This window comes from Rana temporaria, chromosome 9, assembly GCF_905171775.1.
Source record: "Rana temporaria chromosome 9, aRanTem1.1, whole genome shotgun sequence".
Taxonomy (NCBI): Eukaryota; Metazoa; Chordata; class Amphibia; order Anura; family Ranidae; genus Rana; species Rana temporaria.
Window position 1 is genome coordinate 79372013 of NC_053497.1, and position 27846 is coordinate 79399858.

Genomic DNA, 27846 nt, shown 5'->3' on the forward strand with positions numbered 1-27846 from the left:
GCTTCATCAGAACAAAGAACCTGTTCAACTCATGGAGACTCAAAGACAACCTAATTTGCATGTCTGTTCAGCTGCATGGGGGGCGGGAATCAGAAGGCACGCGTAACAATCGGCTTCATCAGAACAATATAAGGGACACGGCCATGGAACTGGTGGCAAATATATGCGCAGGTGGATCAAGACCATCAAATAGTTTTAAAGGGCACGTTTAACACCACCAACAACATTAATTCCATCTGTGTGCCTTTACAAATCAAAGGAACTCAAACTATTTTTCACCAAGGATGCCCGGCATTAGCCAGGCATCAAAAAATTCCCCAAAACTCATTTCTGTTCATCTCCACAGAAATCTTTTGTAAATAGCAAAAGACTTATTCATGCTAAAGAGAAACCAGAGTATAACCCAACAGAACACAGATCCTGTTCAACTCATGGAGACTCCAAGAAAATCTAATTTGCAAGTCTGTGCAGCGGCATGGGGAGGGAAATCGGAAGGCTCATGTAACAATCAGCTTCATCAGAACAAAGATGCTGTTCAACTCACGGAGACTCCAAGACAACCTAATTCGCATGTCTGTGCAGCTGCATGGGGGGGCGGGAATTCAGAAGTCACACGTAACAATCAGCTTCATCAGAACAAAGATGCTGTTCAACTCATGGAGACTCAAAGACAACCTAATTTGCATGGCCATGCAGCTGCATGGGGGGGGGGAATCAGAAGTCACACGTAACAATCAGCTTCATCAGAAAAAAGATGCTGTTCAACTCATGGAGACTCCAAGACAACCTAATTTGCATGTCTGTGCAGCTGCATGGGGGGGAAATCAGAAGTCACACGTAACAATCAGCTTCATCAGAACAAAGAACCTGTTCAACTCATGGAGACTCCAAGACAACCTAATTTGCATGTCTGTGCAGCTGCATGGGGGGGCGGTAAATCAGAAGGCACACATAACAATCAGCTTCATCAGAACAAAGAACCTGTTCAACTCATGGAGACTCCAAGACAACCTAATTTGCATGTCTGTGCAGCTGCATGGGGGGAAATCAGAAGTCACACGTAACAATCAGCTTCATCAGAACAAAGATGCTGTTCAACTCATGGAGACTCAAAGACAACCTAATTTGCATGGCCATGCAGCTGCATGGGGGGGGGGAATCAGAAGTCACACGTAACAATCAGCTTCATCAGAAAAAAGATGCTGTTCAACTCATGGAGACTCCAAGACAACCTAATTTGCATGTCTGTGCAGCTGCATGGGGGGGAAATCAGAAGTCACACATAACAATCAGCTTCATCAGAACAAAGAACCTGTTCAACTCATGGAGACTCCAAGACAACCTAATTTGCATGTCTGTGCAGCTGAATGGGGGGGCGGGAAATCAGAAGGCACACATAACAATCAGCTTCATCAGAACAAAGAACCTGTTCAACTCATGGAGACTCCAAGACAACCTAATTTGCATGTCTGTGCAGCGGCATGGGGAGGGAAATCGGAAGGCACACGTAACAATCAGATTCATCAGAACAAAGATGCTGTTCAACTCACGGAGACTCCAAGACAACCTAATTCGCATGTCTGTGCAGCTGCATGGGGGGCAGGAATCAGAAAGCACGCGTAACAATCGGCTTCATCAGAACAATATAAGGTACACGGCCATGGTACTGGTGGCAAATATATGCGCAGGTGGATCAAGACCATCAAATCGTTTTATAGGGCACGTTTAACACCACCAACAACATTTATTCCGTCTGCGTGCTTTTACAATTCAAAGGAACTCAAGCTATCATTCACCAAGGAGGTCGAGCATTAGCCAGGCATCAAAAAATTCCCCAAAACTCATTGCTGCTCGTCTCCACAGAAATCTTTTGTAAATAGCAAAAGACCTATTCATGCTAAAGAGAAACCAGAGTATAACCCAACAGAACACAGATCCTGTTATACTCATGGAGACTCCAAGACAACCTAATTTGCATGTCTGTGCAGCGGCATGGGGAGGGAAATCGGAATGCACACGTAACAATCAGCTTCATCAGAACAAAGATGCTGTTCAACTCATGGAGACTCCAAGACAACCTAATTTGCATGTCTGTGCAGCTGCATGGGGGGGAAATCAGAAGTCACACGTAACAATCAGCTTCATCAGAACAAAGAACCTGTTCAACTCATGGAGACTCCAAGACAACCTAATTTGCATGTCTGTGCAGCTGCATGGGGGGGCGGGAAATCAGAATGGCACACATAACAATCAGCTTCATCAGAACAAAGAACCTGTTCAACTCATGGAGACTCAAAGACAACCTAATTTGCATGTCTGTTCAGCTGCATGGGGGGCGGGAATCAGAAGGCACGCGTAACAATCGGCTTCATCAGAACAATATAAGGGACACGGCCATGGAACTGGTGGCAAATATATGCGCATGTGGATCAAGACCATCAAATAGTTTTAAAGGGCACGTTTAACACCACCAACAACATTAATTCCATCTGTGTGCCTTTACAAATCATAGGAACTCAAGCTATTTTTCACCAAGGATGCCCAGCATTAGCCAGGCATCAAAAAATTCCCCAAAACTCATTGCTGTTCGTCTCCACAGAAATCTTTTGTAAATAGCAAATAACTTATTCATGCTAAAGAGAAACCAGAGTATAACCTGACAGAACACAGATCCTGTTCAACTCATGGAGACTCAAAGACAACCTAATATGCATGTCTATGCAGCTGCATGGGGGGGAAATCAGAAGCCACACGTAACAATCAGCTTCATCAGAACAAAGAACCTGTTCAACTCATGGAGACTCCAAGACAACCTAATTTGCATGTCTGTGCAGCTGCATGGGGGGGGGGGAATCAGAAGGCACACGTAACAACCGGATTCATCAGAACAATATAAGGCACACGGCCATGGAACTGGTGGCAAATATATGCGCATGTGGATCAAGACCATCAAATAGTTTTAAAGGGCACATTTAACACCACCAACAACATTAATTCCATCTGTGTGCCTTTACAAATCATAGGAACACAAGCTATTTTTCACCAAGGATGCCCAGCATTAGCCAGGCATCAAAAAATTCCCCAAAACTCATTGCTGTTCGTCTCCACAGAAATCTTTTGTAAATAGCAAATAACGTATTCATGCTAAAGAGAAACCAGAGTATAACCCAACAGAACACAGATCCTGTTCAACTCATGTAGACTCCAAGACAATCTAATTTGCAAGTCTGTGCAGCGGCATGGGGAGGGAAATCGGAAGGCTCATGTAACAATCAGCTTCATCAGAACAAAGATGCTGTTCAACTCACGGAGACTCCAAGACAACCTAATTTGCATGTCTGTGCAGCTGCATGGGGGGAAATCAGAAGTCACACGTAACAATCAGCTTCATCAGAACAAAGATGCTGTTCAACTCATGGAGACTCCAAGACAACCTAATTCGCATGTCTGTGCAGCTGCATGGGGGGGCGGGAATTCAGAAGTCACACGTAACAATCAGCTTCATCAGAACAAAGATGCTGTTCAACTCATGGAGACTCAAAGACAACCTAATTTGCATGGCCATGCAGCTGCATGGCCATGCAGCTGCATGGGGGGGGGGAATCAGAAGTCACACGTAACAATCAGCTTCATCAGAAAAAAGATGCTGTTCAACTCATGGAGACTCCAAGACAACCTAATTTGCATGTCTGTGCAGCTGCATGGGGGGGAAATCAGAAGTCACACGTAACAATCAGCTTCATCAGAACAAAGAACCTGTTCAACTCATGGAGACTCCAAGACAACCTAATTTGCATGTCTGTGCAGCTGCATGGGGGGGCGGGAAATCAGAAGGCACACATAACAATCAGCTTCATCAGAACAAAGAACCTGTTCAACTCATGGAGACTCAAAGACAACCTAATTTGCATGTCTGTTCAGCTGCATGGGGGGCGGGAATCAGAAGGCACGCGTAACAATCGGCTTCATCAGAACAATATAAGGGACACGGCCATGGAACTGGTGGCAAATATATGCGCATGTGGATCAAGACCATCAAATAGTTTTAAAGGGCACGTTTAACACCACCAACAACATTAATTCCATCTGTGTGCCTTTACAAATCATAGGAACTCAAGCTATTTTTCACCAAGGATGCCCAGCATTAGCCAGGCATCAAAAAATTCCCCAAAACTCATTGCTGTTCGTCTCCACAGAAATCTTTTGTAAATAGCAAATAACTTATTCATGCTAAAGAGAAACCAGAGTATAACCTAACAGAACACAGATCCTGTTCAACTCATGGAGACTCAAAGACAACCTAATATGCATGTCTATGCAGCTGCATGGGGGGGAAATCAGAAGTCACACGTAACAATCAGCTTCATCAGAACAAAGAACCTGTTCAACTCATGGAGACTCCAAGACAACCTAATTTGCATGTCTGTGCAGCTGCATGGGGGGGAATCAGAAGGCACACGTAACAACCGGCTTCATCAGAACAATATAAGGCACACGGCCATGGAACTGGTGGCAAATATATGCGCATGTGGATCAAGACCATCAAATAGTTTTAAAGGGCACATTTAACACCACCAACAACATTAATTCCATCTGTGTGCCTTTACAAATCATAGGAACACAAGCTATTTATCACCAAGGATGCCCAGCATTAGCCAGGCATCAAAAAATTCCTCAAAACTCATTGCTGTTCGTCTCCACAGAAATATTTTGTAAATAGCAAATAACGTATTCATGCTAAAGAGAAACCAGAGTATAACCCAACAGAACACAGATCCTGTTCAACTCATGGAGACTCCAAGACAATCTAATTTGCAAGTCTGTGCAGCGGCATGGGGAGGGAAATCGGAAGGCTCATGTAACAATCAGCTTCATCAGAACAAAGATGCTGTTCAACTCACGGAGACTCCAAGACAACCTAATTTGCATGTCTGTGCAGCTGCATGGGGGGAAATCAGAAGTCACACGTAACAATCAGCTTCATCAGAACAAAGATGCTGTTCAACTCATGGAGACTCAAAGACAACCTAATTTGCATGGCTGTGCAGCTGCATGGGGGGGAAATCAGAAGTCACACGTAACAATCAGCTTCATCAGAACAAAGAACCTGTTCAACTCATGGAGACTCAAAGACAACCTAATTTGCATGGCTATGCAGCTTCATGGGGGGAAATCAAAAGGCACACGTAACAATCAGATTCATCAGAACAAAGACGCTGTTCAACTCATGGAGACTCAAAGACAACCTAATTTGCATGTCTGTTCAGCTGCATGGGGGGCGGGAATCAGAAGGCACGCGTAACAATCGGCTTCATCAGAACAATATAAGGCACACGGCCATGGCACTGGTGGCAAATATATGCGCAGGTGGATCAAGACCATCAAATCATTTTATAGGGCATGTTTAACAACACAAACAACATTAATTCCATCTGTGTGCCTTTACAAATCAAAAGAACTCAAGCTATTTTTCACCAAGGATGCCCAGCATTAGCAAGGCATCAAAAAATTCCCCAAAACTCATTGCTGTTCGTCTCCACAGAAATCTTTTGTAAATAGCAAATAACTTATTCATGCTAAAGAGAAACCAGAGTATAACCTAACAGAACACAGATCCTGTTCAACTCATGGAGACTCAAAGACAACCTAATTTGCATGTCTGTGCAGCTGCATGGGGGGGCGGGAAATCAGAAGGCACACATAACAATCAGCTTCATCAGAACAAAGATGCTGTTCAACTCATGGAGACTCAAAGACAACCTAATTTGCATGTCTATGCAGCTGCATGGGGGGTGCATTCAGAAGGCACACATAACAATCAGCTTCAACAGAACAAAGATGCTGTTCAACTCATGGAGACTCATAGACAACCTAAATTGCATGTCCATGCAGCTGCATGGGGGGGGGGGGAATCGGAAGTCACACGTAACAATCAGCTTCATCAGAACAAAGATGCTGTTCAACTCATGGAGACTCAAAGACAACCTAATTTGCATGTCTGTGCAGCTGCATTGGGGAGAAATCAGAAGTCACACGTAACAATCAGCTTCATCAGAACAAAGAACCTGTTCAACTCATGGAGACTCCAAGACAACCTAATTTGCATGTCTGTGCAGCTGCATGGGGGGGCGGGAAATCAGAAGGCACACATAACAATCAGCTTCATCAGAACAAAGATGCTGTTCAACTCATGGAGACTCAAAGACAACCTAATTTGCATGTCTGTTCAGCTGCATGGGGGGCGGGAATCAGAAGGCACGCGTAACAATCGGCTTCATCAGAACAATATAAGGCACACGGCCATGGCACTGGTGGCAAATATATGCGCAGGTGGATCAAGACCATCAAATCATTTTATAGGGCACGTTTAACAACACAAACAACATTAATTCCATCTGTGTGCCTTTACAAATCAAAGGAACTCAAGCTATTTTTCACCAAGGATGCCCAGCATTAGCCAGGCATCAAAAAATTCCCCAAAACTCATTGCTGTTCGTCTCCACAGAAATCTTTTGTAAATAGCAAATGACTTATTCACGCTAAAGAGAAACCAGAGTATAACCTAACAGAACACAGATCCTGTACATCTCATGGAGACTCAAAGACAACCTAATATGCATGTCTATGCAGCTGCATGGGGGGGAAATCAGAAGTCACACGTAACAATCAGCTTCATCAGAACAAAGAACCTGTTCAACTCATGGAGACTCCAAGACAACCTAATTTGCATGTCTGTGCAACTGCATGGGGGGCGGGAATCAGAAGGCACGCGTAACAATCGGCTTCATCAGAACAATATAAGGGACATGGCCATGGAACTGGTGGCAAATATATGTGCAGGTGGATCAAGACAATCAAATAGTTTTAAAGGGCACGTTTAACACCACCAACAACATTAATTCCATCTGTGTGCCTTTACAAATCAAAGGAACTCAAAAAATTCCCCAAAACTCATTGCTGTTCGTCTCCACAGAAATCTTTTGTAAATAGCAAAAGACTTATTCATGCTAAAGAGAAACCAGAGTATAACCCAACAGAACACAGATCCTGTTCAACTCATGGAGACTCCAAGACAACCTAATTTGCATGTCTATGCAGCTGCATGGGGGGGGAAAACAGAAGTCACACGTAACAATCAGCTTCATCAGAACAAAGATGCTGTTCAACTCATGGAGACTCCAAGACAACCTAATTTGCATTTCTGTGCAGCTGCATGGGGGGGCGGGAATTCAGAAGTCACACGTAACAATCAGCTTCATCAGAACAAAGATGCTGTTCAACTCATGGAGACTAAAAGACAACCTAATTTGCATGGCCATGCAGCTGCATGGGGGGGGGGGGAATCAGAAGTCACACGTAACAATCAGCTTCATCAGAAAAAAGATGCTGTTCAACTCATGGAGACTCAAAGACAACCTAATTTGCATGTCTGTTCAGCTGCATGGGGGGGCGGGAATCAGGAGGCACGCATAACAATCGGCTTCATCAGAACAATATAAGGCACACGGCCATGGCACTGGTGGCAAATATATGCGCAGGTGGATCAAGACCATCAAATCGTTTTATAGGGCACGTTTAACACCACCAACAACATTAATTCCATCTGAGTGCCTTTACAAATCAAAGAAACTCAAGCTATTATTCACCAAGGATGCCCAGCATTAGCAAGGCATAAAAAAAATTCCCCAAAACTCATTGCTGTTCGTCTCCACAGAAATCTTTTGTAAATAGCAAAAAAACTTATTCATGCTAAAGAGAAACCAGAGTATAACCCAACAGAACACAGATCCTGTTCAACTCATGGAGACTCCAAGACAACCTAATTTGCATGTCTGTGCAGCGGCATGGGGAGGGAAATCGGAATTCACACGTAACAATCAGCTTCATCAGAACAAAGATGCTGTTCAACTCACGGAGACTCATAGACAACCTAATTTGCATGTCCATGCAGCTGCATGGGGGGGGGAATCAGAAGTCACACGTAACAATCAGCTTCATCAGAACAAAGATGCTGTTTAACTCATGGAGACTCAAAGACAACCTAATTTGCATGTCTGTGCAGCTGCATGGGGGGCGGGAATCAGAAGGCACGCGTAACAATCGGCTTCATCAGAACAATATAAGGGACACGGCCATGGAACTGGTGGCAAATATATGCGCAGGTGGATCAAGACCATCAAATAGTTTTAAAGGGCACGTTTAACACCACCAACAACATTAATTCCATCTGTGTGCCTTTACAAATCAAAGGAACTCAAACTATTTTTCACCAAGGATGCCCGGCATTAGCCAGGCATCAAAAAATTCCCCAAAACTCATTTCTGTTCATCTCCACAGAAATCTTTTGTAAATAGCAAAAGACTTATTCATGCTAAAGAGAAACCAGAGTATAACCCAACAGAACACAGATCCTGTTCAACTCATGGAGACTCCAAGAAAATCTAATTTGCAAGTCTGTGCAGCGGCATGGGGAGGGAAATCGGAAGGCTCATGTAACAATCAGCTTCATCAGAACAAAGATGCTGTTCAACTCACGGAGACTCCAAGACAACCTAATTCGCATGTCTGTGCAGCTGCATGGGGGGGCGGGAATTCAGAAGTCACACGTAACAATCAGCTTCATCAGAACAAAGATGCTGTTCAACTCATGGAGACTCAAAGACAACCTAATTTGCATGGCCATGCAGCTGCATGGGGGGGGGGGAATCAGAAGTCACACGTAACAATCAGCTTCATCAGAAAAAAGATGCTGTTCAACTCATGGAGACTCCAAGACAACCTAATTTGCATGTCTGTGCAGCTGCATGGGGGGGAAATCAGAAGTCACACGTAACAATCAGCTTCATCAGAACAAAGAACCTGTTCAACTCATGGAGACTCCAAGACAACTTAATTTGCATGTCTGTGCAGCTGCATGGGGGGGCGGGAAATCAGAAGGCACACATAACAATCAGCTTCATCAGAACAAAGAACCTGTTCAACTCATGGAGACTCCAAGACAACCTAATTTGCATGTCTGTGCAGCTGCATGGGGGAAATCAGAAGTCACACGTAACAATCAGCTTCATCAGAACAAAGATGCTGTTCAACTCATGGAGACTCAAAGACAACCTAATTTGCATGGCCATGCAGCTGCATGGGGGGGGGGAATCAGAAGTCACACGTAACAATCAGCTTCATCAGAAAAAAGATGCTGTTCAACTCATGGAGACTCCAAGACAACCTAATTTGCATGTCTGTGCAGCTGCATGGGGGGGAAATCAGAAGTCACACATAACAATCAGCTTCATCAGAACAAAGAACCTGTTCAACTCATGGAGACTCCAAGACAACCTAATTTGCATGTCTGTGCAGCTGAATGGGGGGGCGGGAAATCAGAAGGCACACATAACAATCAGCTTCATCAGAACAAAGAACCTGTTCAACTCATGGAGACTCCAAGACAACCTAATTTGCATGTCTGTGCAGCGGCATGGGGAGGGAAATCGGAAGGCACACGTAACAATCAGATTCATCAGAACAAAGATGCTGTTCAACTCACGGAGACTCCAAGACAACCTAATTCGCATGTCTGTGCAGCTGCATGGGGGGCAGGAATCAGAAAGCACGCGTAACAATCGGCTTCATCAGAACAATATAAGGTACACGGCCATGGTACTGGTGGCAAATATATGCGCAGGTGGATCAAGACCATCAAATCGTTTTATAGGGCACGTTTAACACCACCAACAACATTTATTCCGTCTGCGTGCTTTTACAATTCAAAGGAACTCAAGCTATCATTCACCAAGGAGGTCGAGCATTAGCCAGGCATCAAAAAATTCCCCAAAACTCATTGCTGCTCGTCTCCACAGAAATCTTTTGTAAATAGCAAAAGACCTATTCATGCTAAAGAGAAACCAGAGTATAACCCAACAGAACACAGATCCTGTTCAACTCATGGAGACTCCAAGACAACCTAATTTGCATGTCTGTGCAGCGGCATGGGGAGGGAAATCGGAATGCACACGTAACAATCAGCTTCATCAGAACAAAGATGCTGTTCAACTCATGGAGACTCCAAGACAACCTAATTTGCATGTCTGTGCAGCTGCATGGGGGGGAAATCAGAAGTCACACGTAACAATCAGCTTCATCAGAACAAAGAACCTGTTCAACTCATGGAGACTCCAAGACAACCTAATTTGCATGTCTGTGCAGCTGCATGGGGGGGCGGGAAATCAGAAGGCACACATAACAATCAGCTTCATCAGAACAAAGAACCTGTTCAACTCATGGAGACTCAAAGACAACCTAATTTGCATGTCTGTTCAGCTGCATGGGGGGCGGGAATCAGAAGGCACGCGTAACAATCGGCTTCATCAGAACAATATAAGGGACACGGCCATGGAACTGGTGGCAAATATATGCGCAGGTGGATCAAGACCATCAAATAGTTTTAAAGGGCACGTTTAACACCACCAACAACATTAATTCCATCTGTGTGCCTTTACAAATCAAAGGAACTCAAACTATTTTTCACCAAGGATGCCCGGCATTAGCCAGGCATCAAAAATTCCCCAAAACTCATTTCTGTTCATCTCCACAGAAATCTTTTGTAAATAGCAAAAGACTTATTCATGCTAAAGAGAAACCAGAGTATAACCCAACAGAACACAGATCCTGTTCAACTCATGGAGACTCCAAGAAAATCTAATTTGCAAGTCTGTGCAGCGGCATGGGGAGGGAAATCGGAAGGCTCATGTAACAATCAGCTTCATCAGAACAAAGATGCTGTTCAACTCACGGAGACTCCAAGACAACCTAATTCGCATGTCTGTGCAGCTGCATGGGGGGGCGGGAATTCAGAAGTCACACGTAACAATCAGCTTCATCAGAACAAAGATGCTGTTCAACTCATGGAGACTCAAAGACAACCTAATTTGCATGGCCATGCAGCTGCATGGGGGGGGGGGAATCAGAAGTCACACGTAACAATCAGCTTCATCAGAAAAAAGATGCTGTTCAACTCATGGAGACTCCAAGACAACCTAATTTGCATGTCTGTGCAGCTGCATGGGGGGGAAATCAGAAGTCACACGTAACAATCAGCTTCATCAGAACAAAGAACCTGTTCAACTCATGGAGACTCCAAGACAACCTAATTTGCATGTCTGTGCAGCTGCATGGGGGGGCGGTAAATCAGAAGGCACACATAACAATCAGCTTCATCAGAACAAAGAACCTGTTCAACTCATGGAGACTCCAAGACAACCTAATTTGCATGTCTGTGCAGCTGCATGGGGGGAAATCAGAAGTCACACGTAACAATCAGCTTCATCAGAACAAAGATGCTGTTCAACTCATGGAGACTCAAAGACAACCTAATTTGCATGGCCATGCAGCTGCATGGGGGGGGGGAATCAGAAGTCACACGTAACAATCAGCTTCATCAGAAAAAAGATGCTGTTCAACTCATGGAGACTCCAAGACAACCTAATTTGCATGTCTGTGCAGCTGCATGGGGGGGAAATCAGAAGTCACACATAACAATCAGCTTCATCAGAACAAAGAACCTGTTCAACTCATGGAGACTCCAAGACAACCTAATTTGCATGTCTGTGCAGCTGAATGGGGGGGCGGGAAATCAGAAGGCACACATAACAATCAGCTTCATCAGAACAAAGAACCTGTTCAACTCATGGAGACTCCAAGACAACCTAATTTGCATGTCTGTGCAGCGGCATGGGGAGGGAAATCGGAAGGCACACGTAACAATCAGATTCATCAGAACAAAGATGCTGTTCAACTCACGGAGACTCCAAGACAACCTAATTCGCATGTCTGTGCAGCTGCATGGGGGGCAGGAATCAGAAAGCACGCGTAACAATCGGCTTCATCAGAACAATATAAGGTACACGGCCATGGTACTGGTGGCAAATATATGCGCAGGTGGATCAAGACCATCAAATCGTTTTATAGGGCACGTTTAACACCACCAACAACATTTATTCCGTCTGCGTGCTTTTACAATTCAAAGGAACTCAAGCTATCATTCACCAAGGAGGTCGAGCATTAGCCAGGCATCAAAAAATTCCCCAAAACTCATTGCTGCTCGTCTCCACAGAAATCTTTTGTAAATAGCAAAAGACCTATTCATGCTAAAGAGAAACCAGAGTATAACCCAACAGAACACAGATCCTGTTATACTCATGGAGACTCCAAGACAACCTAATTTGCATGTCTGTGCAGCGGCATGGGGAGGGAAATCGGAATGCACACGTAACAATCAGCTTCATCAGAACAAAGATGCTGTTCAACTCATGGAGACTCCAAGACAACCTAATTTGCATGTCTGTGCAGCTGCATGGGGGGGAAATCAGAAGTCACACGTAACAATCAGCTTCATCAGAACAAAGAACCTGTTCAACTCATGGAGACTCCAAGACAACCTAATTTGCATGTCTGTGCAGCTGCATGGGGGGGCGGGAAATCAGAATGGCACACATAACAATCAGCTTCATCAGAACAAAGAACCTGTTCAACTCATGGAGACTCAAAGACAACCTAATTTGCATGTCTGTTCAGCTGCATGGGGGGCGGGAATCAGAAGGCACGCGTAACAATCGGCTTCATCAGAACAATATAAGGGACACGGCCATGGAACTGGTGGCAAATATATGCGCATGTGGATCAAGACCATCAAATAGTTTTAAAGGGCACGTTTAACACCACCAACAACATTAATTCCATCTGTGTGCCTTTACAAATCATAGGAACTCAAGCTATTTTTCACCAAGGATGCCCAGCATTAGCCAGGCATCAAAAAATTCCCCAAAACTCATTGCTGTTCGTCTCCACAGAAATCTTTTGTAAATAGCAAATAACTTATTCATGCTAAAGAGAAACCAGAGTATAACCTGACAGAACACAGATCCTGTTCAACTCATGGAGACTCAAAGACAACCTAATATGCATGTCTATGCAGCTGCATGGGGGGGAAATCAGAAGCCACACGTAACAATCAGCTTCATCAGAACAAAGAACCTGTTCAACTCATGGAGACTCCAAGACAACCTAATTTGCATGTCTGTGCAGCTGCATGGGGGGGGGGGGAATCAGAAGGCACACGTAACAACCGGATTCATCAGAACAATATAAGGCACACGGCCATGGAACTGGTGGCAAATATATGCGCATGTGGATCAAGACCATCAAATAGTTTTAAAGGGCACATTTAACACCACCAACAACATTAATTCCATCTGTGTGCCTTTACAAATCATAGGAACACAAGCTATTTTTCACCAAGGATGCCCAGCATTAGCCAGGCATCAAAAAATTCCCCAAAACTCATTGCTGTTCGTCTCCACAGAAATCTTTTGTAAATAGCAAATAACGTATTCATGCTAAAGAGAAACCAGAGTATAACCCAACAGAACACAGATCCTGTTCAACTCATGTAGACTCCAAGACAATCTAATTTGCAAGTCTGTGCAGCGGCATGGGGAGGGAAATCGGAAGGCTCATGTAACAATCAGCTTCATCAGAACAAAGATGCTGTTCAACTCACGGAGACTCCAAGACAACCTAATTTGCATGTCTGTGCAGCTGCATGGGGGGAAATCAGAAGTCACACGTAACAATCAGCTTCATCAGAACAAAGATGCTGTTCAACTCATGGAGACTCCAAGACAACCTAATTCGCATGTCTGTGCAGCTGCATGGGGGGGCGGGAATTCAGAAGTCACACGTAACAATCAGCTTCATCAGAACAAAGATGCTGTTCAACTCATGGAGACTCAAAGACAACCTAATTTGCATGGCCATGCAGCTGCATGGCCATGCAGCTGCATGGGGGGGGGGAATCAGAAGTCACACGTAACAATCAGCTTCATCAGAAAAAAGATGCTGTTCAACTCATGGAGACTCCAAGACAACCTAATTTGCATGTCTGTGCAGCTGCATGGGGGGGAAATCAGAAGTCACACGTAACAATCAGCTTCATCAGAACAAAGAACCTGTTCAACTCATGGAGACTCCAAGACAACCTAATTTGCATGTCTGTGCAGCTGCATGGGGGGGCGGGAAATCAGAAGGCACACATAACAATCAGCTTCATCAGAACAAAGAACCTGTTCAACTCATGGAGACTCAAAGACAACCTAATTTGCATGTCTGTTCAGCTGCATGGGGGGCGGGAATCAGAAGGCACGCGTAACAATCGGCTTCATCAGAACAATATAAGGGACACGGCCATGGAACTGGTGGCAAATATATGCGCATGTGGATCAAGACCATCAAATAGTTTTAAAGGGCACGTTTAACACCACCAACAACATTAATTCCATCTGTGTGCCTTTACAAATCATAGGAACTCAAGCTATTTTTCACCAAGGATGCCCAGCATTAGCCAGGCATCAAAAAATTCCCCAAAACTCATTGCTGTTCGTCTCCACAGAAATCTTTTGTAAATAGCAAATAACTTATTCATGCTAAAGAGAAACCAGAGTATAACCTAACAGAACACAGATCCTGTTCAACTCATGGAGACTCAAAGACAACCTAATATGCATGTCTATGCAGCTGCATGGGGGGGAAATCAGAAGTCACACGTAACAATCAGCTTCATCAGAACAAAGAACCTGTTCAACTCATGGAGACTCCAAGACAACCTAATTTGCATGTCTGTGCAGCTGCATGGGGGGGAATCAGAAGGCACACGTAACAACCGGCTTCATCAGAACAATATAAGGCACACGGCCATGGAACTGGTGGCAAATATATGCGCATGTGGATCAAGACCATCAAATAGTTTTAAAGGGCACATTTAACACCACCAACAACATTAATTCCATCTGTGTGCCTTTACAAATCATAGGAACACAAGCTATTTATCACCAAGGATGCCCAGCATTAGCCAGGCATCAAAAATTCCTCAAAACTCATTGCTGTTCGTCTCCACAGAAATATTTTGTAAATAGCAAATAACGTATTCATGCTAAAGAGAAACCAGAGTATAACCCAACAGAACACAGATCCTGTTCAACTCATGGAGACTCCAAGACAATCTAATTTGCAAGTCTGTGCAGCGGCATGGGGAGGGAAATCGGAAGGCTCATGTAACAATCAGCTTCATCAGAACAAAGATGCTGTTCAACTCACGGAGACTCCAAGACAACCTAATTTGCATGTCTGTGCAGCTGCATGGGGGGAAATCAGAAGTCACACGTAACAATCAGCTTCATCAGAACAAAGATGCTGTTCAACTCATGGAGACTCCAAGACAACCTAATTCGCATGTCTGTGCAGCTGCATGGGGGGGGCGGGAATTCAGAAGTCACACGTAACAATCAGCTTCATCAGAACAAAGATTCTGTTCAACTCATGGAGACTCAAAGACAACCTAATTTGCATGGCCATGCAGCTGCATGGGGGGGGGGAATCAGAAGTCACACGTAACAATCAGCTTCATCAGAAAAAAGATGCTGTTCAACTCATGGAGACTCAAAGACAACCTAATTTGCATGTCTGTTCAGCTGCATGGGGGGGCGGGAATCAGAAGGCACGCATAACAATCGGCTTCATCAGAACAATATAAGGCACACGGCCATGGCACTGGTGGCAAATATATGCGCAGGTGGATCAAGACCATCAAATCGTTTTATAGGGCACGTTTAACACCACCAACAACATTAATTCCATCTGTGTGCCTTTACAAATCAAAGGAACTCAAGCTATTTTTCACCAAGGATGCCCGGCATTAGCCAGGCATCAAAAAATTCCCCAAAACTCATTGCTGTTCGTCTCCACAGAAATCTTTTGTAAATAGCAAAAGACTTATTCATGCTAAAGAGAAACCAGAGTATAACCCAACAGAACACAGATCCTGTTCAACTCATGGAGACTCCAAAACAACCTAATTTGCATGTCTGTGCAGCTGCATGGGGGGGAAATCAGAAGTCACACGTAACAATCAGCTTCATCAGAACAAAGAACCTGTTCAACTCATGGAGACTCAAAGACAACCTAATTTGCATGGCTATGCAGCTGCATGGGGGGGAAATCAAAAGGCACACGTAACAATCAGCTTCATCAGAACAAAGATGCTGTTCAACTCATGTAGACTCAAAGACAACCTAATTTGCATGTCTGTTCAGCTGCATGGGGGGCGAGAATCAGAAGGCACGCGTAACAATCGGCTTCATCAGAACAATATAAGGCACACGGCCATGGCACTGGTGGCAAATATATGCGCAGGTGGATCAAGACCATCAAATCATTTTATAGGGCACGTTTAACAACACAAACAACATTAATTCCATCTGTGTGCCTTTACAAATCAAAGGAACTCAAGCTATTTTTCACCAAGGATGCCCAGCATTAGCCAGGCATCAAAAAATTCCCCAAAACTGATTGCTGTTCGTCTCCACAGAAATCTTTTGTAAATAGCAAATGACTTATTCATGCTAAAGAGAAACCAGAGTATAACCTAACAGAACACAGATCCTGTTCAACTCATGGAGACTCAAAGACAACCTAATATACATGTCTATGCAGCTTCATGGGGGGGACATCAGAAGTCAAACGTAACAATCAGCTTCATCAGAACAAAGAACCTGTTCAACTCATGGAGACTCCAAGACAACCTAATTTGCATGTCTGTGCAGCTGCATGGGGGGGGGGGGGGAATCAGAAGGCACACGTAACGATCGGCTTCATCAGAACAATATAAGGCACACGGCCATGGAACTAGTGGCAAATATATGTGCATGTGGATCAAGACCATCAAATAGTTTTAAAGGGCATGTTTAACACCACCAACAACATTAATTCCATCTGTGTGCCTTTACAAATCAAAGGAACTCAAGCTATTTTTCACCAAGGATGCCCAGCATTAGCCAGGCATCAATAAATTCCCCAAAACTCATTGCTGTTCGTCTCCACAGAAATCTTTTGTAAATAGCAAAAGACTTATTCATGCTAAAGAGAAACCAGAGTATAACCCAAAAGAACACAGATCCTGTTCAGCTCATGGAGACTCAAAGACAACCTAATTTGCATGTCTGTTCAGCTGCATGGGGGGCGGGAATCAGAAGGCACGCGTAACAATCGGCTTCATCAGAACAACATAAGGCACACGGCCATGGCACTGGTGGCAAATATATGCGCAGGTGGATCAAGACCATCAAATCATTTTATAGGGCAGGTTTAACACCACAAACAACATTAATTACATCTGTGTGCCTTTACAAATCAAAGGAACTCAAGCTATTTTTCACCAAGGATGCCCAGCATTAGCCAGGCATCAAAAAATTCCCCAAAACTCATTGCTGTTCGTCTCCAAAGAAATCTTATGTAAATAGCAAAGGACTTATTCATGCTAAAGAGAAACCAGAGTATGACCCAACAGAACACAGATCCTGTTCAACTCATGGAGACTCCAAGACAACCTAATTTGCATGCTTGTGCAGCTGCATGGGGAGGGAAATCGGAATTCACACGTAACTATCAGCTTCATCAGAACAAAGATGCTGTTCAACTCACGGAGACTCCAAGACAACCTAATTTGCATGTCTGTGCAGCTGCATGGGGGGGGAATCAGAAGGCACACGTAACAACTGGCTTCATCAGAACAATATAAGGCACACGGCCATGGAACTGGTGGCAAATATATGCGCATGTGGATCAAGACCATCAAATAGTTTTAAAAGGCATGTTTAACACCACCAACAACATTAATTCCATCTGTGTGCCTTTACAAATCAAAGGAACTCAAGCTATTTTTCACCAAGGATGCCCGGCATTAGCCAGGCATCAAAAAATTCCCCAAAACTCATTGCTGTTCGTCTCCACAGAAATCTTTTGTAAATAGCAAAAGACTTATTCATGCTAAAGAGAAACCAGAGTATAACAAAACAGAACATAGATCCTGTTCAACTCATGGAGACGCCAAGACAGCCTAATTTGCATGCCTATGCAGCTGCATGGGGGGAAATCAGAAGTCACACGTAACAATCAGCTTCATCAGAACAAAGAACCTGTTCAACTCATGGAGACTCCAAGACAACCTAATTTGCATGTCCGTGCAGCTGCATGGGGGGCGGGAATCAGAAAGCACGTGTAACAATCGGCTTCATCAGAACAATATAAGGCACATAGCCATGGTGGCAAATATATGCGCAGGTGGATCAAGACCATCAAATCGTTTTATAGGGCACGTTTAACACCACCAACAACATTAATTCCATCTGTGTGCCTTTACAAATCAAAGAAACTCAAGCTATTTTTCATCAAGGATGCCAGGCATTAGCCAGGCATCAAAATATTCCCTGAACCTGATTGCTGTTCGTCTCCACAGAAATCTTTTGTAAATAGCAAAAGACTTATTCATGCTAAAGAGAAACCAGAGTATAACCCAACAGAACACAGATCCTGTTCAACTCATGGAGACTCAAAGACAACCTAATTTGCATGTCTATGCAGCTGCATGGGGGGGGGATCAGAAGGCACACGTAACAACTGGCTTCATCAGAACAATATAAGGCACACGGCCATGGAACTGGTGGCAAATATATGCGCATGTGGATCAAGACCATCAAATAGTTTTAAAGGGCACGTTTAACACCACCAACAACATTAATTCCATCTGTGTGCCTTTACAAATCAAAGGAACTCAAGCTATTTTTCACCAAGGATGCCCGGCATTAGCCAGGCATCAAAAAATTTGCCAAAACTCATTGCTGTTCGTCTCCACATAAATCTTTTGTAAATAGCAAAAGACTTATTCATGCTAAAGAGAAACCAGAGTATAACCCAACAGAACACAGATCCTGTTCAACTCATGGAGACTCCAAGACAACCTAATTTGCATGTCTGTGCAGCGGCATGGGGAGGGAAATCGGAAGGCACACGTAACAATCAGCTTCATCAGAACAAAAATGCTGTTCAACTCATGGAGACTCAAAGACAACCTAATTTGCATGTCTGTGCAGCTGCATGGGGGGCGGGAATCAGAAGGCACGCGTAACAATCGGCTTCATCAGAACAATATAAGGCACACGGCCATGGCACTGGTGGCAAATATATGCGCAGGTGGATCAAGACCATCAAATCATTTTATAGGGCACGTTTAACAACACAAACAACATTAATTCCATCTGTGTGCCTTTACAAATCAAAGGAACTCAAGCTATTTTTCACCAAGGATGCCCAGCATTAGCCAGGCATCAAAAAATTCCCCAAAACTGATTGCTGTTCGTCTCCACAGAAATCTTTTGTAAATAGCAAATGACTTATTCATGCTAAAGAGAAACCAGAGTATAACCTAACAGAACACAGATCCTGTTCAACTCATGGAGAATCAAAGACAACCTAATATACATGTCTATGCAGCTTCATGGGGGGGACATCAGAAGTCAAACGTAACAATCAGCTTCATCAGAACAAAGAACCTGTTCAACTCATGGAGACTCCAAGACAACCTAATTTGCATGTCTGTGCAGCTGCATGGGGGGGGGGGAATCAGAAGGCACACGTAACGATCGGCTTCATCAGAACAATATAAGGCACACGGCCATGGAACTAGTGGCAAATATATGTGCATGTGGATCAAGACCATCAAATAGTTTTAAAGGGCATGTTTAACACCACCAACAACATTAATTCCATCTGTGTGCCTTTACAAATCAAAGGAACTCAAGCTATTTTTCACCAAGGATGCCCAGCATTAGCCAGGCATCAATAAATTCCCCAAAACTCATTGCTGTTCGTCTCCACAGAAATCTTTTGTAAATAGCAAAAGACTTATTCATGCTAAAGAGAAACCAGAGTATAACCCAACAGAACACAGATCCTGTTCAGCTCATGGAGACTCAAAGACAACCTAATTTGCATGTCTGTTCAGCTGCATGGGGGGCGGGAATCAGAAGGCACGCGTAACAATCGGCTTCATCAGAACAACATAAGGCACACGGCCATGGCACTGGTGGCAAATATATGCGCAGGTGGATCAAGACCATCAAATCATTTTATAGGGCAGGTTTAACACCACAAACAACATTAATTACATCTGTGTGCCTTTACAAATCAAAGGAACTCAAGCTATTTTTCACCAAGGATGCCCAGCATTAGCCAGGCATCAAAAAATTCCCCAAAACTCATTGCTGTTCGTCTCCAAAGAAATCTTATGTAAATAGCAAAGGACTTATTCATGCTAAAGAGAAACCAGAGTATGACCCAACAGAACACAGATCCTGTTCAACTCATGGAGACTCAAAGACAACCTAATTTGCATGTCTGTGCAGCTGCATGGGGGGCGGGAATCAGAAGGCACGCGTAACAATCGGCTTCATCAGAACAATATAAGGGACATGGCCATGGAACTGGTGGCAAATATATGTGCAGGTGGATCAAGACAATCAAATAGTTTTAAAGGGCACGTTTAACACCACCAACAACATTAATTCCATCTGTGTGCCTTTACAAATCAAAGGAACTCAAGCTATTTTTCACCAAGGATGCCAGGCATTAGCCAGGCATCAAAAAATTCCCCAAAACTCATTGCTGTTCGTCTCCACAGAAATCTTTTGTAAATAGCAAAAGACTTATTCATGCTAAAGAGAAACCAGAGTATAGCCCAACAGAACACAGATCCTGTTCAACTCATGGAGACTCCAAGACAACCTAATTTGCATGTCTATGCAGCTGCATGGGGGGGAAATCAGAAGTCACACGTAACAATCAGCTTCATCAGAACAAAGATGCTGTTCAACTCATGGAGATTCAAAGACAACCTAAATTGCATGTCTGTGCAGCTGCATGGGGAGGGAAATCGGAATTCACACGAAACTATCAGCTTCATCAGAACAAAGATGCTGTTCAACTCACGGAGACTCCAAGACAACCTAATTTGCATGTCTGTGCAGCTGCATGGGGGGGGAATCAGAAGGCACACGTAACAACTGGCTTCATCAGAACAATATAAGGCACACGGCCATGGAACTGGTGGCAAATATATGCGCATGTGGATCAAGACCATCAAATAGTTTTAAAGGGCACGTTTAACACCACCAACAACATTAATTCCATCTGTGTGCCTTTACAAATCAAAGGAACTCAAGCTATTTTTCACCAAGGATGCCCGGCATTAGCCAGGCATCAAAAAATTCCCCAAAACTCATTGCTGTTCGTCTCCACAGAAATCTTTTGTAAATAGCAAAAGACTTATTCATGCTAAAGAGAAACCAGAGTATAACCCAACAGAACACAGATCCTGTTCAACTCATGGAGACTCCAAGACAACCTAATTTGCATATCTGTGCAGCGGCATGGGGAGGGAAATCGGAAGGCACACGTAACAATCAGCTTCATCAGAACAAAGATGCTGTTCAACTCACGGAGACTCCAAGACAACCTAATTCGCATGTCTGTGCAGCTGCATGGGGGGCGGGAATCAGAAAGCACTCGTAACAATCGGCTTCATCAGAACAATATAAGGTACACGGCCATGGTACTGGTGGCAAATATATGCGCAGGTGGATCAAGACCATCAAATCGTTTTATAGGGCACGTTTAACACCACCAACAACATTTATTCTGTCTGCGTGCTTTTACAAATCAAAGGAACTCAAGCTATTATTCACCAAGGAGGTTGAGCATTAGCCATGCATCAAAAAATTCCCCAAAACTCATTTCTGATCGTCTCCACAGAAATCTTTTGTAAATAGCAAAAGACTTATTCATGCTAAAGAGAAACCAGAGTATAACCCAACAGAACACAGATCATGTTCAACTCATGGAGACTCCAAGACAACCTAATTTGCATGTCTGTGCAGCGGCATGGGGAGGGAAATTGGAATGCACACGTAACAATCAGCTTCATCAGAACAAAGATGCTGTTCAACTCATGGAGACTCAAAGACAACCTAATTTGCATGTCTGTGCAGCTGCATGGGGGGGAAATCAGAAGTCACACGTAACAATCAGCTTCATCAGAACAAAGAACCTGTTCAACTCATGGAGTTGAACAGCATCTTTGTTCTGATGAAGCTGATTGTTATGTGTGCCTTCTGATTTCCCTCCCCAAGCAGCTGCACAGACATGCAATTTAGGTTGTCTTGGAGTCTCCATGAGTTCAACATGATCTGTGTTTTTTTGGGTTATACTCTGGTTTCTCTTTAGCATGAATAAGTTCTTTGCTAATTACAGAAGATTTTTGTGGAGACGAACAACAATGATTTTCGGGGAGTTTTATGATGCTTTGGCTAATGCTGGGCCTCCTTGGTGAAAAATAGCTTGAGTTCCTTTGATTTGTAAAGGCACACAGATGCGGATAATGTTGTTGGTGGTGTTAAACGTGGCCTATAAACGATTTGATGGTCTTGATCCTCCTGCGCATATATTTGCCACCAGTTCCATGGCCGTGTGCCTTATATTGTTCTGATGAAGCCGATTGTTATGCGCGCCTTCTGATTCCCGCCCCCCATGCAGCTGCACAGACATGCAATTTAGGTTGTCTTGGAGTCTCCATGAGTTGAACATGATCTGTGTTTTTTTGGGTTATACTCTGGTTTCTCTTTAGCATGAATAAGTCTTTTGCTATTTACAAAAGATTTCTGTGGAGACGAACAACAATGAGTTTTGTGGAATATTTTGATGCTTGGCTAATGCTGGGCCTCCTTGGTGAATAATAGCTTGAGTTCCTTTGATTTGTAAAGGCACACAGATGGGGATAATGTTGTTGGTGGTGTTAAACGTGGCCTATAAAGCGATTTGATGGTCTTGATCCTCCTGCGCATTTATTTGCCACCAGTTCCATGGCCGTGTGCCTTATATTGTTCTGATGCAGCTGATCGTTACGCGTGCCTTCTGATTCCCGCCCCCATGCAGCTGCACAGATATGCAATTTAGGTTGTCTTGGAGTCTCCATGAGTTGAACATGATCTGTGTTTTTTTGGGTTATACTCTGGTTTCTCTTTAGCATGAATAAGTCCTTTGCTATTCACAAAAGATTTTTGTGGAGACGAACAACAATGATTTTCGGGGAGTTTTATGATGCTTGGCTAATGCTGGGCCTCCTTGGTGAAAAATAGCTTGAGTTCCTTTGATTTGTAAAGGCACACAGATGCGGATAATGTTGTTGGTGGTGTTAAACGTGGCCTCTAAAGTGATTTGATGGTCTTGATCCTCCTGCGCATATATTTGCCACCAGTTCCATTGTCGTGTGCCTTATATTGTTCTGATGAAGCTGATCGTTACGCGTGCCATCTGATTCCCGCCCCTCATGCAGCTGCACAGACATGCAATTTAGGTTGTCTTGGAGTCTCCATGAGTTGAACATGATCTGTGTTTTTTTGGGTTATACTCTGGTTTCTCTTTAGCATGAATAAGTCCTTTGCTATTTACAAAAGATTTTTGTGGAGACGAACAACAATGATTTTCGGGGAGTTTTATGATGCTTGGCTAATGCTGGGCCTCCTTGGTGAAAAATAGCTTGAGTTCCTTTGATTTGTAAAGGCACACAGATGCGGTTAATGTTGTTGGTGGTATTAAACGTGGCCTATAAAGCGATTTGATGGTCTTGATCCTCCTGCGCATATATTTGCCACCAGTTTCATGGCCGTGTGCCTTATATTGTTCTGATGAAGCTGATCGTTACGCGTGCAATCTGATTCCCGCCCCCATGCAGCTGCACAGACATGCAGATTAGGTTGTCTTGGAGTCTCCATGAGTTGAACAGGATCTGTGTTTTGTTGGGTTATACTCTGGTTTCTTTTCAGCATGAATAAGTCTTTTGTTATTTACAAAAGATTTCTGTGGAGACGAAAACCAATGAGTTTCGGGGAATTTTTTGATGCTTGGCCTTCTTGGTGAAAAATAGCTTGTGTTCCTTTGATTTGTAAAGGCACACAGATGGGGTTAATGTTGTTGGTGGTGTTAAACGTGGCCTATAAAACGATTTGATGGTCTTGATCCACCTGCGCATATATTTGCCACCAGTTCCATGGCCGTGTGCCTTATATTGTTCTGATGAAGCCGATTGTTATGCGCGCCTTCTGATTCCCGCCCCCCATGCAGCTGCACAGACATGCAATTTAGGTTGTCTTGGAGTCTCCATGAGTTGAACATGATCTATGTTTTTTTGGGTTATACTCTGGTTTCTCTTTAGCATGAATAAGTCTTTTGCTATTTACAAAAGATTTCTGTGGAGATGAACAACAATGAGTTTCGGGGAATTTTTTTGATGCTTGGCTAATGCTGGACCTCCTTGGTGAATAATAGCTTGAGTTCCTTTGATTTGTAAAGGCACACAGATGGGGTTAATGTTGTTGGTGGTGTTAAACGTGGCCTATAAAGTGATTTGATGGTCTTGATCCTCCTGCGCATATATTTGCCACCAGTTCCATGGCCGTGTGCCTTATATTGTTCTGATGAAGCTGATCGTTACGCGTGCCTTCTGATTCCCACCCCCATGCAGCTGCACAGACATGCAAATTAGGTTGTCTTGGAGTCTCCATGAGTTGAACAGCATCTTTGTTCTGATGAAGCTGATTGTTACGTGTGCCTTCTGATTTCCCTCCCCATGCAGCTGCACAAAATGCAAATTAGGTTGTCTTGGAGTCTCCATGAGTTGAACATGATCTGTGTTTTGTTGGGTTATACTCTGGTTTCTCTTTAGAATGAATAAGTCTTTTGCTATTTACAAAAGATTTCTGTGGAAACGAACAACAATGAGTTTTGGGGGAATTTTTTGATGCTTGGCTAATGCTGGGCCTCCTTGGTGAATAATAGCTTGAGTTCCTTTGATTTGTAAAGGCACATAGATGGGGTTAATGTTGTTGGTGGTGTTAAACGTGGCATATAAAGCGATTTGATGGTCTTGATCCTCCTGCGCATACATTTGCCACCAGTTTCATGGCCGTGTGCCTTATATTGTTCTGATGAAGCCGATTGTTATGCGTGCCTTCTGATTCCCGCCCCCCATGCAGCTGCAAAGACATGCAATTTAGGTTGTCTTGGAGTCTCCATGAGTTGAACATGATCTGTGTTTTTTTGGTTATACCTCCTTGGTTATACTCTGGTTTCTCTTTAGCATGAATAAGTCCTTTGCTATTTACAAAAGATTTTTGTGGAGACGAACAACAATGATTTTCGGGGAGTTTTATGATGCTTGGCTAATGCTGGGCCTCCTTGGTGAAAAATAGCTTGATTTCCTTTGATTTGTAAAGGCACACAGATGCGGTTAATGTTGTTGGTGGTATTAAACGTGGCCTATAAAGCGATTTGATGGTCTTGATCCTCCTGCGCATATATTTGCCACCAGTTCCATGGCCGTGTGCCTTATATTGTTCTGATGAAGCTGATCGTTACGCGTGCCATCTGATTCCCGCCCCCATGCAGCTGCACAGACATGCAGATTAGGTTGTCTTGGAGTCTCCATGAGTTTAACAGGATCTGTGTTTTTTTGGGTTATACTCTGGTTTCTCTTTAGCATGAATAAGTCCTTTGCTATTTACAAAATATTTTTGTGGAGACGAACAACAATGATTTTCGGGGAGTTTTATGATGCTTGGCTAATGCTGGGCCTCCTTGGTGAAAAATAGCTTCAGTTCCTTTGATATGTAAAGGCACACAGATGGGGTTAATGTTGTTGGCGGTGTTAAACGTGGCCTATAAAGTGATTTGATGGTCTTGATCCTCCTGCGCATATATTTGCCACCAGTTCCATGGCCGTGTGCCTTATATTGTTCTGATGAAGCTGATCGTTACGCGTGCCTTCTGATTCCTGCCCCCATGCAGCTGCACAGACATGCAAATTAGGTTGTCTTGGAGTCTCCATGAGTTGAACATGATCTGTGTTTGGTTGGGTTATACTCTGGTTTCTCTTTAGCATGAATAAGTCTTTTTGCTATTTACAAAAGATTTCTGTGGAGACGAACAACAATGAGTTTCGGGGAATTTTTTGATGTTTGGATAATGCTGGGCCTCTTTGGTGAATAATAGCTTGAGTTCCTTTGATTTGTAAAGGCACACAGATGGGGTTAATGTCGTTGGTGGTGTTAAACGAGGCCTATAAAGTGATTTGATGGTCTTGATCCTCCTGCGCATATATTTGCCACCAGTTCCATGGCCGTGTGCCTTATATTGTTCTGATGAAGCCGATTGTTATGCGTGCCTTCTGATTCCCGCCCCCCATGCAGCTGCAAAGACATGCAATTTAGGTTGTCTTGGAGTCTCCATGAGTTGAACATGATCTGTGTTTTTTTGGGTTATACTCTGGTTTCTCTTTAGCATGAATAAGTCCTTTGCTATTTACAAAAGATTTTTGTGGAGACGAACAACAATGATTTTCGGGGAGTTTTATGATGCTTGGCTAATGCTGGGCCTCCTTGGTGAAAAATAGCTTGAGTTCCTTTGATTTGTAAAGGCAGACAGATGCGGTTAATGTTGTTGGTGGTATTAAACGTGGCCTATAAAGCGATTTGAGGGTCTTGATCCTCCTGCGCATATATTTGCCACCAGTTCCATGGCCGTGTGCCTTATATTGTTCTGATGAAGCTGATCGTTACGCGTGCCATCTGATTCCCGCCCCCATGCAGCTGCACAGACATGCAGATTAGGTTGTCTTGGAGTCTCCATGAGTTGAACAGGATCTGTGTTTTGTTGGGTTATACTCTGGTTTCTTTTCAGCATGAATAAGTCCTTTGCTATTTACAAAAGATTTTTGTGGAGACGAACAACAATGATTTTCGGGGAGTTTTATGATGCTTGGCTAATGCTGGGCCTCCTTGGTGAAAAATAGCTTGAGTTCCTTTGATTTGTAAAGGCACACAGATGCGGATAATGTTGTTGGTGGTGTTAAACGTGGCCTATAAAGTGATTTGATGGTCTTGATCCTCCTGCGCATATATTTGCCACCAGTTCCATTGTCGTGTGCCTTATATTGTTCTGATAAAGCCGATTGTTATGCGCGCCTTCTGATTCCCGCCCCTCATGCAGCTGCACAGACATGCAATTTAGGTTGTCTTGGATTCTCCATGAGTTGAACATGATCTGTGTTTTTTTGGGTTATACTCTGGTTTCTCTTTAGCATGAATAAGTCTTTTGCTATTTACAAAAGATTTCTGTGGAGACGAACAACAATGAGTTTCGTGGGATTTTTTGATGCTTGGCTAATGCTGGGCCTCCTTGGTGAATAATAGCTTGAGTTCCTTTGATTTGTAAAGGCACACAGATGGGGATAATGTTGTTGGTGGTGTTAAACGTGGCCTATAAAGTGATTTGATGGTCTTGATCCTCCTGCGCATATATTTGCCACCAGTTCCATGGCCGTGTGCCTTATATTGTTCTGATGAAGCCGATTGTTATGCGTGCCTTCTGATTCCCGCCCCCATGCAGCTGCACAGACATGCAATTTAGGTTGTCTTGGAGTCTCCATGAGTTCAACATGATCTGTGTTTTTTTGGGTTATACTCTGGTTTCTCTTTAGCATGAATAAGTTCTTTGCTAATTACAAAAGATTTTTGTGGAGACGAACAACAATGATTTTCGGGGAGTTTTATGATGTTTGGCTAATGCTGGGCCTCCTTGGTGAAAAATAGCTTGAGTTCCTTTGATTTGTAAAGGCACACAGATGCGGATAATGTTGTTGGTGGTGTTAAACGTGGCCTATAAAGTGATTTGATGGTCTTGATCCTCCTGCGCATATATTTGCCACCAGTTCCATGGCCGTGTGCCTTATATTGTTCTGATGAAGCCGATTGTTATGCGCGCCTTCTGATTCCCGCCCCCCATGCAGCTGCACAGACATGCAATTTAGGTTGTCTTGGAGTCTCCATGAGTTGAACATGATCTGTGTTTTTTTGG

At 43.6% G+C, this 27846-nt stretch overlaps 37 non-coding genes across 37 annotated transcripts; 6 read left to right on the plus strand and 31 right to left on the minus strand.

Annotated features, from left to right (window-relative positions):
- Nucleotides 1-285: 285 nt before the first annotated feature.
- LOC120914711 lies at nt 286-400 on the minus strand. Its single transcript, XR_005743720.1, has one exon. It is a non-coding gene; the product is annotated as a U5 spliceosomal RNA (small nuclear RNA).
- Nucleotides 401-1802: 1402 nt separating this feature from the next.
- On the minus strand, nt 1803-1917 carry LOC120914748. Its single transcript, XR_005743756.1, has one exon. It is a non-coding gene; the product is annotated as a U5 spliceosomal RNA (small nuclear RNA).
- A 621-nt stretch (nt 1918-2538) lies between these two features.
- On the minus strand, nt 2539-2653 carry LOC120914759. The gene has a single exon (XR_005743767.1). It is a non-coding gene; the product is annotated as a U5 spliceosomal RNA (small nuclear RNA).
- A 396-nt stretch (nt 2654-3049) lies between these two features.
- LOC120914777 lies at nt 3050-3164 on the minus strand. The gene has a single exon (XR_005743784.1). It is a non-coding gene; the product is annotated as a U5 spliceosomal RNA (small nuclear RNA).
- Nucleotides 3165-4135: 971 nt separating this feature from the next.
- Nucleotides 4136-4250, minus strand: LOC120914760. Its single transcript, XR_005743768.1, has one exon. It is a non-coding gene; the product is annotated as a U5 spliceosomal RNA (small nuclear RNA).
- A 392-nt stretch (nt 4251-4642) lies between these two features.
- LOC120914779 lies at nt 4643-4757 on the minus strand. The gene has a single exon (XR_005743786.1). It is a non-coding gene; the product is annotated as a U5 spliceosomal RNA (small nuclear RNA).
- Nucleotides 4758-5481: 724 nt separating this feature from the next.
- LOC120914765 lies at nt 5482-5596 on the minus strand. Its single transcript, XR_005743773.1, has one exon. It is a non-coding gene; the product is annotated as a U5 spliceosomal RNA (small nuclear RNA).
- An 848-nt stretch (nt 5597-6444) lies between these two features.
- LOC120914757 lies at nt 6445-6559 on the minus strand. The gene has a single exon (XR_005743765.1). It is a non-coding gene; the product is annotated as a U5 spliceosomal RNA (small nuclear RNA).
- A 350-nt stretch (nt 6560-6909) lies between these two features.
- On the minus strand, nt 6910-7027 carry LOC120914722. The gene has a single exon (XR_005743730.1). It is a non-coding gene; the product is annotated as a U5 spliceosomal RNA (small nuclear RNA).
- A 625-nt stretch (nt 7028-7652) lies between these two features.
- Nucleotides 7653-7769, minus strand: LOC120914754. Its single transcript, XR_005743762.1, has one exon. It is a non-coding gene; the product is annotated as a U5 spliceosomal RNA (small nuclear RNA).
- A 507-nt stretch (nt 7770-8276) lies between these two features.
- LOC120914712 lies at nt 8277-8391 on the minus strand. The gene has a single exon (XR_005743721.1). It is a non-coding gene; the product is annotated as a U5 spliceosomal RNA (small nuclear RNA).
- A 1402-nt stretch (nt 8392-9793) lies between these two features.
- On the minus strand, nt 9794-9908 carry LOC120914749. Its single transcript, XR_005743757.1, has one exon. It is a non-coding gene; the product is annotated as a U5 spliceosomal RNA (small nuclear RNA).
- Nucleotides 9909-10528: 620 nt separating this feature from the next.
- LOC120914717 lies at nt 10529-10642 on the minus strand. Its single transcript, XR_005743725.1, has one exon. It is a non-coding gene; the product is annotated as a U5 spliceosomal RNA (small nuclear RNA).
- A 1403-nt stretch (nt 10643-12045) lies between these two features.
- On the minus strand, nt 12046-12160 carry LOC120914750. The gene has a single exon (XR_005743758.1). It is a non-coding gene; the product is annotated as a U5 spliceosomal RNA (small nuclear RNA).
- A 621-nt stretch (nt 12161-12781) lies between these two features.
- On the minus strand, nt 12782-12896 carry LOC120914761. The gene has a single exon (XR_005743769.1). It is a non-coding gene; the product is annotated as a U5 spliceosomal RNA (small nuclear RNA).
- A 397-nt stretch (nt 12897-13293) lies between these two features.
- Nucleotides 13294-13408, minus strand: LOC120914778. Its single transcript, XR_005743785.1, has one exon. It is a non-coding gene; the product is annotated as a U5 spliceosomal RNA (small nuclear RNA).
- Nucleotides 13409-14379: 971 nt separating this feature from the next.
- Nucleotides 14380-14494, minus strand: LOC120914762. Its single transcript, XR_005743770.1, has one exon. It is a non-coding gene; the product is annotated as a U5 spliceosomal RNA (small nuclear RNA).
- Nucleotides 14495-14886: 392 nt separating this feature from the next.
- LOC120914780 lies at nt 14887-15000 on the minus strand. The gene has a single exon (XR_005743787.1). It is a non-coding gene; the product is annotated as a U5 spliceosomal RNA (small nuclear RNA).
- A 733-nt stretch (nt 15001-15733) lies between these two features.
- On the minus strand, nt 15734-15848 carry LOC120914713. The gene has a single exon (XR_005743722.1). It is a non-coding gene; the product is annotated as a U5 spliceosomal RNA (small nuclear RNA).
- Nucleotides 15849-16353: 505 nt separating this feature from the next.
- Nucleotides 16354-16468, minus strand: LOC120914775. Its single transcript, XR_005743782.1, has one exon. It is a non-coding gene; the product is annotated as a U5 spliceosomal RNA (small nuclear RNA).
- A 399-nt stretch (nt 16469-16867) lies between these two features.
- Nucleotides 16868-16982, minus strand: LOC120914738. Its single transcript, XR_005743746.1, has one exon. It is a non-coding gene; the product is annotated as a U5 spliceosomal RNA (small nuclear RNA).
- Nucleotides 16983-17267: 285 nt separating this feature from the next.
- LOC120914782 lies at nt 17268-17382 on the minus strand. Its single transcript, XR_005743789.1, has one exon. It is a non-coding gene; the product is annotated as a U5 spliceosomal RNA (small nuclear RNA).
- Nucleotides 17383-17776: 394 nt separating this feature from the next.
- LOC120914714 lies at nt 17777-17891 on the minus strand. The gene has a single exon (XR_005743723.1). It is a non-coding gene; the product is annotated as a U5 spliceosomal RNA (small nuclear RNA).
- A 388-nt stretch (nt 17892-18279) lies between these two features.
- Nucleotides 18280-18392, minus strand: LOC120914758. The gene has a single exon (XR_005743766.1). It is a non-coding gene; the product is annotated as a U5 spliceosomal RNA (small nuclear RNA).
- A 285-nt stretch (nt 18393-18677) lies between these two features.
- LOC120914730 lies at nt 18678-18792 on the minus strand. The gene has a single exon (XR_005743738.1). It is a non-coding gene; the product is annotated as a U5 spliceosomal RNA (small nuclear RNA).
- A 396-nt stretch (nt 18793-19188) lies between these two features.
- LOC120914776 lies at nt 19189-19303 on the minus strand. The gene has a single exon (XR_005743783.1). It is a non-coding gene; the product is annotated as a U5 spliceosomal RNA (small nuclear RNA).
- A 396-nt stretch (nt 19304-19699) lies between these two features.
- LOC120914739 lies at nt 19700-19814 on the minus strand. The gene has a single exon (XR_005743747.1). It is a non-coding gene; the product is annotated as a U5 spliceosomal RNA (small nuclear RNA).
- A 285-nt stretch (nt 19815-20099) lies between these two features.
- On the minus strand, nt 20100-20214 carry LOC120914783. The gene has a single exon (XR_005743790.1). It is a non-coding gene; the product is annotated as a U5 spliceosomal RNA (small nuclear RNA).
- A 285-nt stretch (nt 20215-20499) lies between these two features.
- On the minus strand, nt 20500-20614 carry LOC120914718. Its single transcript, XR_005743726.1, has one exon. It is a non-coding gene; the product is annotated as a U5 spliceosomal RNA (small nuclear RNA).
- A 504-nt stretch (nt 20615-21118) lies between these two features.
- On the minus strand, nt 21119-21233 carry LOC120914716. The gene has a single exon (XR_005743724.1). It is a non-coding gene; the product is annotated as a U5 spliceosomal RNA (small nuclear RNA).
- A 401-nt stretch (nt 21234-21634) lies between these two features.
- Nucleotides 21635-21744, minus strand: LOC120914751. Its single transcript, XR_005743759.1, has one exon. It is a non-coding gene; the product is annotated as a U5 spliceosomal RNA (small nuclear RNA).
- A 797-nt stretch (nt 21745-22541) lies between these two features.
- LOC120914723 lies at nt 22542-22656 on the plus strand. Its single transcript, XR_005743731.1, has one exon. It is a non-coding gene; the product is annotated as a U5 spliceosomal RNA (small nuclear RNA).
- A 1083-nt stretch (nt 22657-23739) lies between these two features.
- Nucleotides 23740-23856, plus strand: LOC120914767. Its single transcript, XR_005743775.1, has one exon. It is a non-coding gene; the product is annotated as a U5 spliceosomal RNA (small nuclear RNA).
- Nucleotides 23857-24128: 272 nt separating this feature from the next.
- On the plus strand, nt 24129-24244 carry LOC120914729. Its single transcript, XR_005743737.1, has one exon. It is a non-coding gene; the product is annotated as a U5 spliceosomal RNA (small nuclear RNA).
- A 394-nt stretch (nt 24245-24638) lies between these two features.
- Nucleotides 24639-24754, plus strand: LOC120914720. Its single transcript, XR_005743728.1, has one exon. It is a non-coding gene; the product is annotated as a U5 spliceosomal RNA (small nuclear RNA).
- A 1096-nt stretch (nt 24755-25850) lies between these two features.
- On the plus strand, nt 25851-25966 carry LOC120914753. Its single transcript, XR_005743761.1, has one exon. It is a non-coding gene; the product is annotated as a U5 spliceosomal RNA (small nuclear RNA).
- A 1084-nt stretch (nt 25967-27050) lies between these two features.
- On the plus strand, nt 27051-27164 carry LOC120914732. The gene has a single exon (XR_005743740.1). It is a non-coding gene; the product is annotated as a U5 spliceosomal RNA (small nuclear RNA).
- The last annotated feature ends 682 nt before the right edge of the window (nt 27165-27846 follow it).